Source organism: Xenopus laevis, chromosome 1S, assembly GCF_017654675.1.
Source record: "Xenopus laevis strain J_2021 chromosome 1S, Xenopus_laevis_v10.1, whole genome shotgun sequence".
Classification (NCBI taxonomy): Eukaryota; Metazoa; Chordata; class Amphibia; order Anura; family Pipidae; genus Xenopus; species Xenopus laevis.
This window is the reverse complement of record NC_054372.1, coordinates 127,042,039-127,058,406: the sequence shown is the minus strand read 5'-3', so window position 1 is coordinate 127,058,406 and position 16,368 is coordinate 127,042,039.

Sequence of the window (16,368 nt, the reverse complement as noted above, 5' to 3'; positions counted from 1 at the left end):
GAACAAATTCTCCAAAACTCTTTAGCGCTACATAAATGAAGGATATATAAATGAAGCTACACTCCAGTGTACTGGTACAATATATTAAAGGACTGGTTCACTTTTAAGTTAACATTTAGTATGTTATAGAATTGCCAATTCTAAGCAACTTTTTAATTGCTCTTGGTTATTTATTAATTACTGTTTTTTTGCTGACTTCTTCTGACTCTTTTCAGCTTTCAAATGGGGTCACTGACCCCATCCAGAAAACAAATGTTCTGTAAGGCAACAAATGTATTGTTACTGCTACTTTTTATTACTCGTCTTTCTATTCAGGCCTCTCCTATTCATATTCCAGTCACTTATTCAAATCAATGCATGCTTGCTAGGGTAATTTGTACCCTAGCAACCAGATTGCTGAAATTGCAAACTGGAGAGCTGCTGAATGAAAAATGCTACAACCAAAAATCCACAAATAATAAAAAAATGAAAACCAATTGCAAATTGTCTCAGAATATCACTCTCTACATCATACTAAAAATGAACTCAAATGTGAACAACCCCTTTAATGCAGATAATTGAATTATTAAAGTTTAGGGTCACTGAACAAGACAATACAAAATAGAATAGAGAAACCATAAATGTTTGTCCAGCAGCAAGAGCTATATACATAATTTAGGGGGGATATTTAAAACATACATTTTCCCATTGTATTAAAAATTCAAATTCACAATCTGGTTTAATTTACTAAAATTTAGGATCAAAAATCAACAACAAAATTGTGCGACAAATCAAATTATTTGTCTTTTTCGAATTTTCACCTGAAAAACTCAAATTTATTGGAATTATTTAAAGGAAACCAGTGTCAAACAGCCCAAAACTCTTAGCAATCATGCACAAAAACAATCAGGCAAAAAAACATGCTCCAATAGTAAAATGGACCATCTGCCATTGACTTTTACATGACTTTGATCTTTGGTTTTAGCTGGAGAATTTTTGAAACTGAATTGTTAGCAACTTTGGAGCATAATAAGGGTTTATTTACTAAACTCTGAATGCAAAAATCATGAAAATTTGTGATCTGAAAATTGGACTTTTAAAAAATCAAAAAATTTTCAGAATTTATTAAACCCAGAGGATGGAAAAGTCAGGATCTGAAAATCCGGCATCTCAGACCTGTCGAGGATGCATATAAGTCAATGGGAGAAGTCCCAATGAGTTTTTGATGTGCGCTGGGTTTCGTGCAATACCCCAAATGTGAAAATTTCGGAATTCGGAAAAATCGTGAAAATCTGATTTTTTTTTTCCGAAAAGCAAATTTTCGGGAAAATGTCATACTAAATAAGCATAAAAAACCCAAGCAGATTTGATCAGAGTTTGTAGCAGAAAATATTGACTTTGATAAATAACCCCCTAAATCTCAAAAAAATTTGAAAAAGGTTTTTTCCTCTAAAATTCTTATGAAATATTTCCCCTTAAAATTTTGACTAGAAAAATTGAGGCTTAATAAATAGGCACCTGAAAGTTGCAAATTCCAGTGATTGTATTTTTTTGTTACACTTATAAAATAATATAAAGTATAAAGTAAAAACTTTTACTGCAATTAAGGGCTATATCTGTTCACCGAGTTCATTTTCCTGAAAGTTTTACTAAACTGGTATATGACCTACCACACTCCTTTACCATTTGCTTTACAATTATTATACTCTTGTGTAAGATTATTGAAGATTATGCACAGATTGGAAACTAAGTGGCTGAGAATAGGTTTATTGATAATGCAATGTAACAGGCAGTTAGTGGTTACTAATTGCAAACTTCAATCTGGAATATAAAAACATTGCTGGAAACAACTGTCCACTATGTGTAGCAAATAAGGATAGCTAATCATTATTTGAGAGACAGAGATAACGAAAAAAGAAACCTCAACAATTGCAAAATTGACCAATGCAACACATGGAGGCTGTCCCATTCAGCACCCTAATTCCAGAACAAATGCTATGCTCCCTGGTTTCAGCTCTTGCTTCTGCCTTTAACAGCTGCCTTTCACCTCAGAAGGAGCCCTCAGCTAATTGGATGCTGCCAGGTCTTACTAAGAGAGGAGCAAAGCTAACGGTTTTGGATGAGCAAAGGGGCACGATTGTTTCACCAAGGATACTGGATGGAAGACAGGCCAGACAGACAAGCGTGGACAGGCAGGCCGGGCCAGCACAAACAGATTACAAGAATAGTCAAAACAGGCTGGGTCGGTACAGGCAGAGTTCAAGGAATGGTCAGACAGGCTAGAATCAGGATTGGAGAGCATAGAATAGTCAGGCAGGCAAGGTTCAGCTTGGAGAGATCAGAATAATCAGGCAGGCAATAGTCAGATTGGAGAGTTCAGAATAAACAGGCAGGCAAGGGTCAGGGTAAGGGTTTTTACACTTAATAATTTTCAAAGTTTTTGAACTTTTAAGTTAAATATTTTCAAGATCCGCAATTCAATTGTTAGTAAATGGGCCCTTATATTTGTCAATAATTAAATACAGTAATTGATATTTAATCAGGGGGTCCATGTCAAGGCTGCCCCCTATCCAGTTTTGTTTTGTGTGTGTGTATCGGCTATGGAGCCTTTGACAGTAGCCAGCCATACTTTGGATCATACAAGGGTTGATTGAATGTTGTTGTACTGTTGTACAAGGATTGTACTGCAGAAGTTTTGTTTATTTAGCCTCAGTTATGCTTCTTATTGTTGCCAATGTTTTAGTCCCATAAATCACAGGTATCTCTAGGTCACAATGCTGTAAGTATGTTTTTCAGATAAACGGTAATCCGTCATGTATTATGTCTTTTAAGACAGTGCCACTTCTTTTAGTGGATAGCCAGAATACCTGTCTGCACCTAGCTTCATTGGTTAATAATTACATTTTGAGCTGCACTTTTTCTCATTAATAAAATCTCTTGAAATCATGAAGCATCAAACGAAGAAAAGAAAGTGTCTTATGTTGATTTCACAACCTGCACATTACTCCTTTCTTGTAACCAATATTATTATGATAGGTCTATAGTACATGTCCAGCTATATTTCTCTGATTCTGACAAAAATTGCTGTAAATCTATCTCATCACCTATTACATACTCACTTGTGAAGCTGGTACATGTGGTGATATATTTGTCCCTGTCTAATACAAACAATATATAATTGGCAGGGAATTAAACTATTAACTAGCACTAAGCAAAACCGGCTTATTATAATTTCCTATATAATTTTATTTCTCTTTTTATTAATATATTATAAAATAAATGGTAACATAACATTTTGAAAATATCTTGGATCAGTTTCAGCAGAGATTCTGGGCAAATAGTCCAGCATCTGTAAAGGAAGTCATACTTTAAATCTCTTCTCAAAGATTACAACTGCAGTGCTATCACTATCTGGGTCCCTGTAATTCCCATGGATCTGGGAACTGCTTGAAGTTATACAACCTCTGGATGACAGCAGAGTATCCTTCCTCTGCTATCAAGAGGCAAAACTGAGTAGCTGTAGTGTTAAGTGGAGAGATTTAGTAACTGTTGATCTTCATTGCAGAGCCTCCACTTACTAACGGCTAGTTGCCTAATAAAGTAAGTTGTCTAAGGAAAAAAACTAACAAAGTGAGCTCAGGGCCCACCTTAATAACATGAGTCAGCTAAGTTGTCATACTACAAAGACTAGAAAATCCTGTCCTCTATCTCAGTCCCTGGCTATGTCCTGCTCTGATAATCATATCAATAGGCTACTCTTCAAAAAGTCTTTGTATCAGCCTTGCTCTTGGGCTTACAAACATTTCTTGAGTATCCTTGCTTTTAACTTACACATGTTTCCAGCCAGATGCATGGCTGCTGGTCTAAACAATGGCAGCACTGATCATACTTTATTGTGACTTTTCAAGGTACATCTGGTTCAATGAGTGAGAGTATATAGTTCCATATAATTGCAAAAATTTCTACAATTAGTTCACTGCTTTAAGTATAGGCCATTGGGGGTGCAATAAAAGTTGTTAACAGAGAAATATTTGCAGTGCAAAAATGTATTCCTTTGGGTGAACAGTTCTTCCAATAACACTTTCATATAGCTTTTGTGATCCCGAAAATTATTTGCAACCTCATTATCCAGTCGAAAAAAAGATTCCAAATTTTATAGTAGGAACTTGTGTACACTGTTTGTAAATTTGCTCTTAAAAAGTTATTTTAGTACAAAAAGATATCCAGCTTTCAGAAGGCCTTAAAAATGCACTAAGCGCAGTAACAATTTGCAATGTAATGCCTGTCTAATGAAGAATATTAAATTACAAAATGCTAATTTTTTTTTACGACTTTTATTTGATTTCTTCCCATTGTCAACTTTTTCTGACAGTGCATTTCTAATAGAGATAAAAATCAGTTCAAATGAAATATCAATTAACACATGCTAATGCTGTCAAGCCATGTGTGTCATGAGTTAGAGACAAACATTGGTGAATTAACTGTCTTTGAATTTATTAGTTTGTTTAGTTTACATTTCACTGTTTGTTTAATTATATTTGCATAAAAAGTTTTTTTAATAGTGTTATACAGTTAAGCTGGCCACAGACCCAAAGATCCGATCGTATGAATCAACGTACGATAAGACTTCCCCATCTCCCGATGCAAAAAAGAACAGATCAGCCGATGTTCTGCCCCTGACAGCAATCGTACGATATCTATGTCCAACCAAAGCTAGTGACAGTCTCCGGCAGAAAATCGTATGATCGGCAATACATGCAGAGATATTATCGGCAGCCGACAAAAATCTTTTAACTTGTCCGATCGACCAAACGACTGATCTCCGCCGGACGAAAAATGACGGGACTCTCCACACACGTCCGAAAATCGTATGAATCCTCGATTCGCACGATCAGATCTTTGCATCTATGGCCAGCTTAACACTTTACGATTCAAGTAAATATTTTGAGATACATAATAAAACATTTCTTGGTAACTTAATTAATATTTCAAACATTGCTGATGCTAAACAATTCAGCATATACTTTTTATACAGTAGTTCAACCTTGTTAACTAAAATTGCTTTGGTAAGGCCAGACTGGCAGCAACTTGCTGTATGCTTTTATCCTTCTTTCATATAACACATATTTAAAACCATACTGTTTCCTTGACACCAAATCATCTGTAATTAGGATTATGTAAAGGTAAAACCTATGCATTTTACTATATATTTTATATATGTCCAAATAAAGTTAGCTAACTTAACAAATGAGAAATATATTTATCAGTAGAAGTTTGCTCAATACACAATCTCAGGTCTCATGATTTATTAGTATCTGTGAAAATGAACACATTTTCAAATACAGGGGTTTAATTACAAAGTGCTTATGATCATATACATCCAAGCAGCCATACCTCTACAAGGTAAAACCAATATGATAGACTTATTTTCATAGGCTTCTTCATGCATAGTTGCATTTCTTGGAAAAAGTGTCTCCTGCCAAAGCATTGGTCTCACAGACTGATCCTCCCATGTCATAGGTTGTATAGGGGAGTGATCTCCAAGCCCAATGCCCATTTCTATAGGCATATGACTACTATTGACTACAGGTGTGAGGTTGCTGAAAGCACATGGAAGTTGGCCCATTCTTTCAGCAGAATACCTTGATTAAAGAAATACACAAAAGGGATTGTGATAACACTCCAATACTAGTAATATACATAAAGTACAATGGAAGTGTGACTGATCTGACCAATTTTACAAACACATTTTAAAAAGAGGTTTGATCAATTCATATCCCTAGCTCACTGTATTTCAGTATCTGTGCAAGTGGGAGGAAGGAAGAAAGAGCAGACTTCCATGTGGTTGCAGCAAACTTACACCCATCCCTTTAATTGTGGCAGGGAGGAATCGGCCTATGCAAAATATGACTAGAATAAATATAATACTCAGTAGGTCACACCACCACGGCCATTTAGGTTTCATGTTTCTCCATTTCTGGGTGGGTTTCCTCCTTTCACAAGCCAATCTCTTTAGCTGGCTGTAGCCTATGCTGACATGTAGTGCAGCTTATTATGCAAAAAAATATTTAAAAAAGTGAAATAAAAAATAAATAAAAGCCATATTTATTTATGCCAAAAAAGGGGTATACTGCTTCTGTAATTGGCAACTGAAACGGACCATTTTGGCATGAAGAGAAATAGGAGTCCATTATACAGTATGATTATCTGTGCAATGGTAATTGAATTATTTGCCTCCAAAATTTGGACACTGCATTTGCATTCATAAATGACCGCCAATGTCCACTCAGCAGTGATACTGAAAAGGTAGACTACCACATATCCAAGAGAATCTCCTGCCAAGGGATTGCAACCGTCCTTTAGGGTTGTTTAGCGCACAAAACTAACTAGTGCTAACCTTTGTTAGATTCTTTTGTTACACCATTTAACAGAAAAAGAAACCACCTACATTCACTTGTATGCAGGGGAAACATTCATAGAATGCAGATAGAATAGGAATAGGATGATAAATGAATGCCTCTAGAAGTTCAACAAAATAATAATATATCTGGAATAGTCACTATTTTATAATGGTTGTCCCTTTTTTATAACTGAGCAAACCCAATAATACAAAGGCTATCCTCCTGTGGTATCTAACAAATACCCCTTAATATAGTTGTATAAAAGAACTACTACCTTGAGAAGATACTAGCCTTCCTATCTTCTCTGTTTGATAATAAACATTGGCACAACTTATCAGTTTTTGCAGCTGGATTGGAAAAACACCACCAAACACTAGGGCTTTATTTAACCAAGTCCGAATTTATCTGACTATTTTAATGAAAAAGTTAGACCAAACTAGAATCCATGCTTGGACATTATTTATTATAAAAAATTGCGATTTTATCGGATTGGGGAAAACACGAAATAATAGAACGAAAATTTGAATCATTATTTTTACGGAAAAGTCCAAATTTTTCTAATTGTTGTCCGAATTTGTCCGATTTTTGTCCGAAAAGCCAAAAATAGTGAGATTTTGGGCTAAGTACAGCTCAGACCACAGAAACTTATATACAACCTTGGCAGGTCTGAGATTACGGATTTTCAGATTCTGACTTTTTACATCCTCAGGGTTAAATAAATCTTGAAAAATTTTAGGTTTTTTTTACTAAAAATTTGGATTATATAGTAAAAAACTAATTGAATTCCTTTGATTATTTGGCATTCGGACTTTAATAAATAACCCCCTAAATGAAATATTTCAGCAAATCTTTGCTGGAGTATAATATTGTCTTTCAGTTCCTGATTCTTCTCCCCTTGCAAATGAGTCCTTTGATCTATCTGTATAGAAATTAATAAACACTTTCCAGTTTTTGCTTTGTATGTGACATCACGACGAGTCTCAGCTGTTGGCTGTGAAATTGCATATCTGAGAATTACACTGTAAGAAGCATTAGGGTTTGACAGAATGTAAAGTGTTTTGGCACCATGCGCAGTATTTGTTCTGGAATGTTAGAAATTTTGAAATGCCACTTGAGTGATGCTTTTTATGGGTGGATGGTATTAATTGGTAGGATATGAGTGCAAAAAAGAGCTGCAATAGTATACTGTAATTTAATAGAATACAAAATAATGTACTACAAGCAAATACAAAATAATGTTTAAAGCAAAACTTGCAAATATATGACATATAATATTACATTTTTAGAAGAATTTTGTAAAGGTTGGCAAACCATGAATATTCAATATGGATGAGGGTTTTTTTTTAGTTTTACATAAAAGTATTACAAATATATTGTACTAGTACCAATATGTTAATTCATTTAGGGCCAGATTTATTGCTATGAAAAAAACACCAATTCATCATTATCATTAGTGAACTCACCTTATATTAAACTATTTAAAGGCTAATTAATTTGTTTGTAGGGATAGACCGACATCAGTACATGTAGTAAGGAAGTGTATGATTGATATGGAATTTATTTGTGAGGTTAAAGGTTTATACTTTATTTTAAAATGAAAAATCTTAAGAAAAAGCTTAAAAGAATAGAAAATGAAAGCAGTATTTGTGTCCCTTTGCTGCACTGTTGGCAAAGACAATAATCTCCACAATGCCTTGTGTATTTCTGAGCAGGTCTGGTTCCTGGTACATTGTTTTAGTAGTAGTAATTAGCAGTTCATTGAAGAAAACTATTTTAAAGAAATGGTAACATCTAAAAATATTTTTTTGTGTCATAGATGTTTATTGATGTTTTAGTCAGATAAGGAGTGGGTACAGATAGAAAAAAATAGAGGGAAGGAAGGGGGGAAATACACACCCTAAAATGTTTTTATTGAGAAATAATTCTTAAAGGAGAGCTAAAGCTTAACTAAAGAATTAGGCTAGAAAAGTTGTGCATTATGTTTTTGGCTTCTGTACAAGCCTAAGGATACCACAACCATTTAGCAGTAAAGATAGCTCCAAAGATGCCCATGTAGTTCCCCATCTTCTTGGGGAAGAGTGTTGCAGACACTTTCCGAGATGGTGACTTCCAGTGACAAATTTGAAGTCCTGGATTATTGCTGCTATTTGGAAGCTGGAACTTTAGGCTGGTACAACAAATCTAGTATGTAAAATATGAAATTTTAACCATATTCATTTTTAGGGTTAGCCTTTAACTAAAGAAGTAGGACAGAAATGTTCTTTGCATACACAACAGATAACATAAAAGTTCTTTTGAAAACCATTAGTACAGAGCTTATCTGTTATCTGCTGTGTACCCTGTGTATTTTGTCATTTTCTCATACCCATGGCTAAACAGTAGATTGTTTATATAAACCATACTAGAGTTTCTGAAGCAAATACATCAGTTGTACCAGTGCAGGGCAACAATACATTATATTTTTATTACTTTAAAACTAGTGATGGGCGAATTTATTCGGCAGGCACGAATATGCGGCGAATTTGCGCGATTTGCCGCCGGCAAATAAATTCGCGAAACGCCCGAGAAAATTCGCTGACGAAAGTCAAAAACGAGACGCCGGTGCAGTTTCTCGCAATTTTCGCCATTTCGCAAATTCGCCCATCACTATTTAAAACACTTTCATTGTTGTGGTGTTACTGTTTCTTTAAGTAGCTATTACAATTACAAATAACACTACATATATTGAAAATTTGTCATTAATGTTTTTCTGACTATTGCTAAAAATTAGATTAGGAGGAGTTCTCCAATGGTATTTTTAGTTTTAGCAGTTTATTTGGCTTTACATAAAACAGTATTATATTAGGAAGTGTTTATTTCCAAAACACAAGCATTCCTTCATATTGACCTTGTTGATATTGTTTAACATTTCCTACTGTAAAATTATAATTTCCTTAAAGAATGGCACAGGGCCACCTTGAGATGTCACTATTGGTGTGGGGATTCAGAAACAACAACTATACCCTACTAGACATAACAATTTTGTATCTCTTCAGGCTCCAGCACTTGCACCCATATGATTGTTAAACAATCCCTAGTACCTTGTACTTTATGGTAACTTAGTTAAAATAAATCCATGTTGATGACAAAGCAATCCTATCAGGTTTATATTACATATTTATGCCATTATAGAACAGAAAGGGTCATTACAACATTCAGAAGAACAGTGGGAAAATAATCTAAATGATCCACGTATAAATCTACTTATTACATTAATGAGATTTACTTTTACAATAATGTGCAAAATGTTACACCCCTTTCCATTCTTTTGCAGCATGTTGCACTTTTTAAGATAATGTACAAGAACTCTTGTTTCTAATCCATTTATGGCATTTTACTGGTGTAAATAAATGTATCAATTGAGGAATTGCAGAGTGAAATACATAGTAGCTTTTGTACCACTCTTGCAATCCTCCAGTTAACTAGTTCAGGTGCTGTAGTACTTAATTACTTAAAACTCAACTTTTATTAGTCTCACTAAAAACATTTCTACCACAGAAACACATCATTGGGCATCCTCCTCAATGAAGCTGGACCATGTCCATAAAAATACACACAACTTAAAAACACATAAGTGGACAGTTATGGGAAATAGTGAGCTGATAAACTCTCAGCCACTATCTATACAAGTATAGTCAATTGTGGGGTATACATAAATTCCCCCCTTGTTCGTGTCTATATATAGACCAATAGTAAGACGCTCAGTATTAGTTATGATACAGATGCAGCCACTTTGGTTTGTCTGTTTGACACAGAATAACTAAACACAGATATCCCATTTATCTCATTTAACACAGAAAACTGCGTCACAACATCCCATCTAATTAAAGCATTCACCATTGTTCACAATGGTGCTTTGGTATGCTAATGGAAAGGTTAAATGCATTAAATGAGTTAAGATGACTTTAGATAACGCAGTTTCTTCAATTAACCATGAGTCATGACGCATTTATCTCACAAATCCAAGTGGCTTCATCTGTAGTTCTTAATAAACTCTAGAATGCCACAAATCAATGGCTCTACTTAGTAGCTGAAATAATTGTGCCTTATTGTAACCAAACGTGAAAGTTTTACACCAGAGATTACACTACCCAGTAAGTAGTCAGGTCTCTCGCTCAGACCGCCCACCCAGACCACCCTTCCATTTGTTTCCCAGAGTGAATCTGCCTAACTACGTAGGGAGCAGAAAGGAGCTAGTCCCCCACTGTCCACCTATGCCTCCCAACGCGTTTCACCGGAGACCCGGCTTCTTCAGGGGCATAAGTGATTTTATTGGTGTAAGAATACAGAGGAAGCAGAGTCTGTGGTCAGTCCAGTGGTCAGTGCCTGTTGCACCTTATAGTTACACCACTGTTCTATTACCTCAAATAAGCCGCAGTAAATATGATTTGCCAACACAGGCACTATACCTTAGAATTCCAGGATGCCTCGCTTCCTGTGTTCCATTACTGTGTTTGTTCCATTTTTGGCAGACATTTTTCTATTACAAACCTTGAGAATATACTATCTGATCTAACTTTTATTTTCTTAAATATTGGAACTCATGGCTGGAATTGTCTTACACTGTGTTGAGAACTCTGCTATTTGGATTTTGGGTCATTATCTTTTCTATTTATATATTAAACTGAACCTTTCTTTTATGGTGACTCTTATTTTCCCATTTATTCTTGACTTTTATTTTTCAATATATATATGCATGTAGAAAAAAACGGAACTCATTGGCGACTTCTAATATACTTATATTTTATAGTAGAGGGTACATTATTTTCTATAGAGAAGAAAAGAGAACATTTCTTACTGCATCCCAAACATTTACAGTAATTCTGATTTTACACGCCCAGAGAGGCACAGTGTTATGTCAATAACAAGCCGTTGATATAATTAGTATGTTTAATCCACTTCTTTTATATACTAGGTGGAATAAGTATTGTGATATTCCCGTAAGATCTGTCAGATAACAGAATGCTTCTGTCAGATGGTTTTTTTTTTCCTGATTCTGAAAATAAAATAAAATCACATATGGCACTTTCTCTAATCTATTGATCATTCTTTTTTTTCTGACATTGTTTCTATGTGACTGATTCCTCTAATGGTTACAGGTCTATGTTTCTTTCTTCAGGGTCAGAGAACGTACAATGTTTTCTGGTTGCTTGGATGTATGTAATTGCTTTCTTTGTAAAGGAGGAATGAAGGCTAGAGATTTAAATGGAATCACATACACTGCATCTGCTGTTTATATGGATGGAAGAAGTTTTGCGTAGAGTTACTGAGTGATAATTTACTTTTTTTCTGTGGTGATTTGATGTGTGATTAATTTATGTAAAAAATAGTGTATAATATTTAGAACAAGAGACTTGTGTAATAAGGCAAGATATTCAAAGTATTGATGTGGCAATTTACCAAGAATGACAAAAATCAGCACGGTTAACTTTAAGAGATACATTCCTATTTTTTTTAAACTGGAAATTCAGATTATTGCACCAGTGATCCAGCCCCATTGCATCAGCTCTGCCACGTCAGGCAGAAAATGAAATAGAAGTACTCCTTGAGTTTAATTTAAGGAGTCTAAATTATAATTTCTATATTGTATTTTGCTCAACTTTGAATGACAGTTATTTAAAATTAAAAATCTGCACTAATATTGTTTTGTATTAATTAATTATGTATTATTTGTATTAATAACATTATTATGAATTCATTAATATTATATTAGTAGTAGTTTTATATGTTTGTAGTTTTAGTGTTCTCTAGTATTGATTCAATGTTAGGAATTTTTACCTGGAATCACAGGACTTACATTAATATAACAAAGAAATAATTAAGGTAAAATTGTATACCAAGGTTGTCACGTTTCGGCACCCTAATTCCAGAACCAATGCTAGGCTCCCTGGTCTCGGCTCTTGCTTCTGCCTTTAACAGCTGCCTTTCGCCTCGGGAGGAGCCCTCAGCCCAGGGGTTGGGTTTAAAAGAAATCAAATTGTATGACATTATGAATGGTAACATTTACTTACACATTTCCTTAACAACAAAGGTGGTGCAAAACAATATGGGATAGACATGTTTACTCACAAAAACCTGTAATGGAAACAAGCTAATGCAGTTGCAGCAGATGCTTCAGTAGCTTCATATCAGCCACACCATAATAAATGCTTGATCAAACAAATGCTATCTACACTATAGAAAATACTTTAAAAGGGGAAAGAGAGCAGCTAAATTAATATGGAAAATTTAGGGAAAACTGTTGAATGAAAATTATGTTATCCATTATTTTTATATTGGAAAAGGAGACACATCCATCAAGTTAATTTTTGTGTAAATGAAACCTGCCTAACTGCAAGTTGGTCCAAAGGGAGTAAACATACTTCATCTGAAGCCTTCCTTTGACAGGAGTGGAGGAATTCCTTCCTAACTCCAAGGAGGAGATTTATCACAGTTCAAATTTGGATTTTTTGTGCTAAAACTCGAATTGGAATTATGCTTAAAAAAACTTGTATGTACAATATTTTTTGAGCACCAAAAATTTGTAAAGCTCAAATGTAAATGCCATCTAAAAGAAGCCGAGTTCTTGTAGAAGTCAATGGGATCTGTCTGTGGCAATTTGAATGTGTTTTAAAGGAAAACTATACCCCCTAAACAATCTATACCCCCCAAACAATGTAGGTCTCTATAAAAAGATACGGAGTAAAACAGCTCATGTGTAAAACCCTGCTTCATGTAAATGAACCATTATCATAATAATATACTTTTTTATTAGTATGTGCCATTGGGTAATCATAAATAGAAAATTGCCATTTTAAAAAATAAGGGCCGCCCCCTGAGATCATAAGATTCACTGTGTACACATACAAACCACATGTAAGGTCACATGAGCCAATTAACAGACAGAGTTCTGCCTTTTGCTTCCTCACTTCTTCCTGTTACAGTTAGTGTTGTAGTATTTCTGGTCAGGTGATCTCTGAGGCAGCACAGATAGAGTCACAAAATGGTGGTTCAAGGCAAGAGATGTAAAAGGGCAATATTTATGTAAATATATATTCCAGTTTGGTAAGATTCTTTAATATGTCATTTAATTTGATATAAACCATCTGTTGCTTAAGTATTCATTTTGGGGGTATAGTTTTCCTTTAATGCAAGTTTTTCGAAAATTTCAACCCAGTGAAAATTATAGAGTAGAATACCAACTATTTAAATTTTTTCATAAATAAAATTTGCATTTTTTTTTAAATTTGAGTTTATTGAAGTTGAAAAAATCTCTAACATTACACAAACTTGAATGTTGATAAATAAGCTCACAAGAATGCAAATTGGGCAAGTCTCTGGATCAACTTTGTTTTAAGAATTAATAGTACGGTACCTTTGGATTTTCTAATTTTCTAAAAGGTATTCATCTTTCTTTTGAGGGTATCTACTAGTTAGGGAAGAGAATTCCATAACTATACAACTCACTGTAAAAAACTTCTTTATATAAAACCCCCTTTCTTTTAATCTGAATTTATGTGCTCATCCATTGATGGACGTATCCTTTTCTCAAAACTGAGGTCTCCCAACACTTTATCAGCTTTTTTGTTGTTCTTTGGACTATCCCTTTTAACCACTGAAGACCAAAACTGAGCTGCATATTCTAGATGGGACTAATCTTACTAAAAGATTAGTTGACATTGAAATTGCAGTGTTCCTTAAAAAACAACCAGTAGATAGTGTTTTAATTTTAGCAAATTACACATGTAGGAGTGAAATTAGATCTATAAAACATTATTCTCTACTACCCTCCTGTTAGCCCAGAATGTACAGTACTGTTGTGGCTTCTCTGTGCATTCCCCCATTTTTGGAGAAACCTCTTTAAGACCACAACACAAATTACTTTCTTTTGAGAAAAGTTTTCTAGTGGTTACACCTATTGTAACCATTTAGCAGTTAGCACTTAAGAGCTATGACAGATGGGTCACAGGGGATAAAGTATCAGAAAATAACTTTTGTTCCAGTGAAAAATAGCCCCTTTTCATTGCCCTAGTGGTTACTAATTTAAAAAGCAAACATCACCTGGGAAAAGTTAGTGCCTTTTACTACTTATGAGGGTTAGCGAACTGGCAACTCAGCTGGACTCTTGGAAAGGGAGTTGTTTATATTGTCAATATGGCATAGAACCCTGTAACATTTTTTAACAGCTTTAACATTTTTTGCTTGCATGTATATTGTACACAATACATGTCCTTGAATATTAACCTGAATTCCAAGGACAATCATAATAGAGAGACTAATAATTAAAAATAAATCATCTGGCTCTCTTGCTTTCTTACATTCCATCTCCAAGCATGACCAAAATGTTTGTCTGGTTTGGGGATCTTAAAGTGAGCTTTCTCCACTTAAAGCAGCTGTTGAACTGGTCTTAATTTTTAAAGTCTTTATTATGAGTGAGTGCAGAGGACCTCTTGTCTTGAGTCAAGATCAACAAATCCTTCTTATGTACAATTAGGGGCAGATTTATCAAGGGTCGAATTTCGAGTTCATTGGAGTTTGTAAAAACTCCCATAAACTCCCATGAACTCAAAATTTGAAAAAAACGACCAATCAAAATTTTTCAATAAAATCAAATTTGGGTGAATGGGGTCGACCCGCAAACTCGCATTTGAATTGATTTTCAGGATGTTTCCAAACAACTTCAAATTGATTACAGGACGTCCCCATAGGCTAAAACAGCAATTCGAGAGGTTTAAGGTGGCAAATAATTGAATTTGAATTCTTAAAGGGCCAGTACATGATAAATTTTGAAATTAGAATTTTTTAAAAAACTCAAATCGAATTTTAACTATTCCCTAGCTGAATTACACAAAATAAACTCAAAAATTTGAAATTCGAAATTCAGATTTTCACTTCGATCCTTGATAAATCTGCCCGTTATTGTTATTATTTTTGTTTCCTGCATAAAATTCCTGCTCAGTAAATTAGTCTAAACTGCACGGCATTGTTCAGCAGTTATAGCCTTTTGGCAGAGACCTTCCTGCATAATCATAAAAACCTTTATTGTATTACTGGCTGGGATCTCAAACAAATGACGTTTCAGGCCTAAATGGCCTTTTTTCAAGTTAGTGAACTACTTATGGTTACAAATATTTATACTTGCTTACAGAGCACCATCTATGGACGACTAACAAGAATCAATTAGTACAAGATAGCAATATAAAGGCAACATTATCAGATACATTAAACTGTGTCAAAAAAGTATCAACTTATTTCCTGTTGGCTATAGTCAAACTTAGTTTCATATTTCATGATGAGTATGTCAATTCAGACACATGTCCATAGGTCATAATAAAGTATCTGTAAGACAATAAAAATGACCAATTTTTATAAAAATATCTGATCATACTATACATTAAAAAAAAACATATGAGTCTATCGGTATATGGGAAGCAAGTCATATTCTCGATTGAGGCCATGGGGTTCCAAAGTTTCCAAGCGGCGTATCCATTTAGCTTCCTTTTTAATAGTAATTTAACACGGTCTCCACCGAGAAGAAGTTTCGGGATACTATCCACCACCTGAAATTTGAGTTGTTGAACCCCATTGCCCTTTTCGGCGAAATTACTTGAAACCGCTTGATCCTATTTTTTTTGTTTGATTGCGGATTTATGTTCACGTATTCTGTCTTTAATAGCACATGCTGTGTGTCCCACATATAAGCGGCCACAGGGGCATTTTATCACATATTTTACATATGTTGTATTACATGTATAAAAATAATTTATTTTTATGGGGGTAACCTTTCCGGGGATGGTGCACTATATCACCTTTGAGAACATAAGAGCAGCAATTACACGAAAGACAGGGAAAATCCCATTGTGTCTAGGGCGTAAAACTCGCTCCTCCTTTGGGGTTCCCCTTAAATCAGATTTAACTAACACAGATCCAATTGTGTTGTTTCTTTTATAAGACATAACTTAGGGGCATG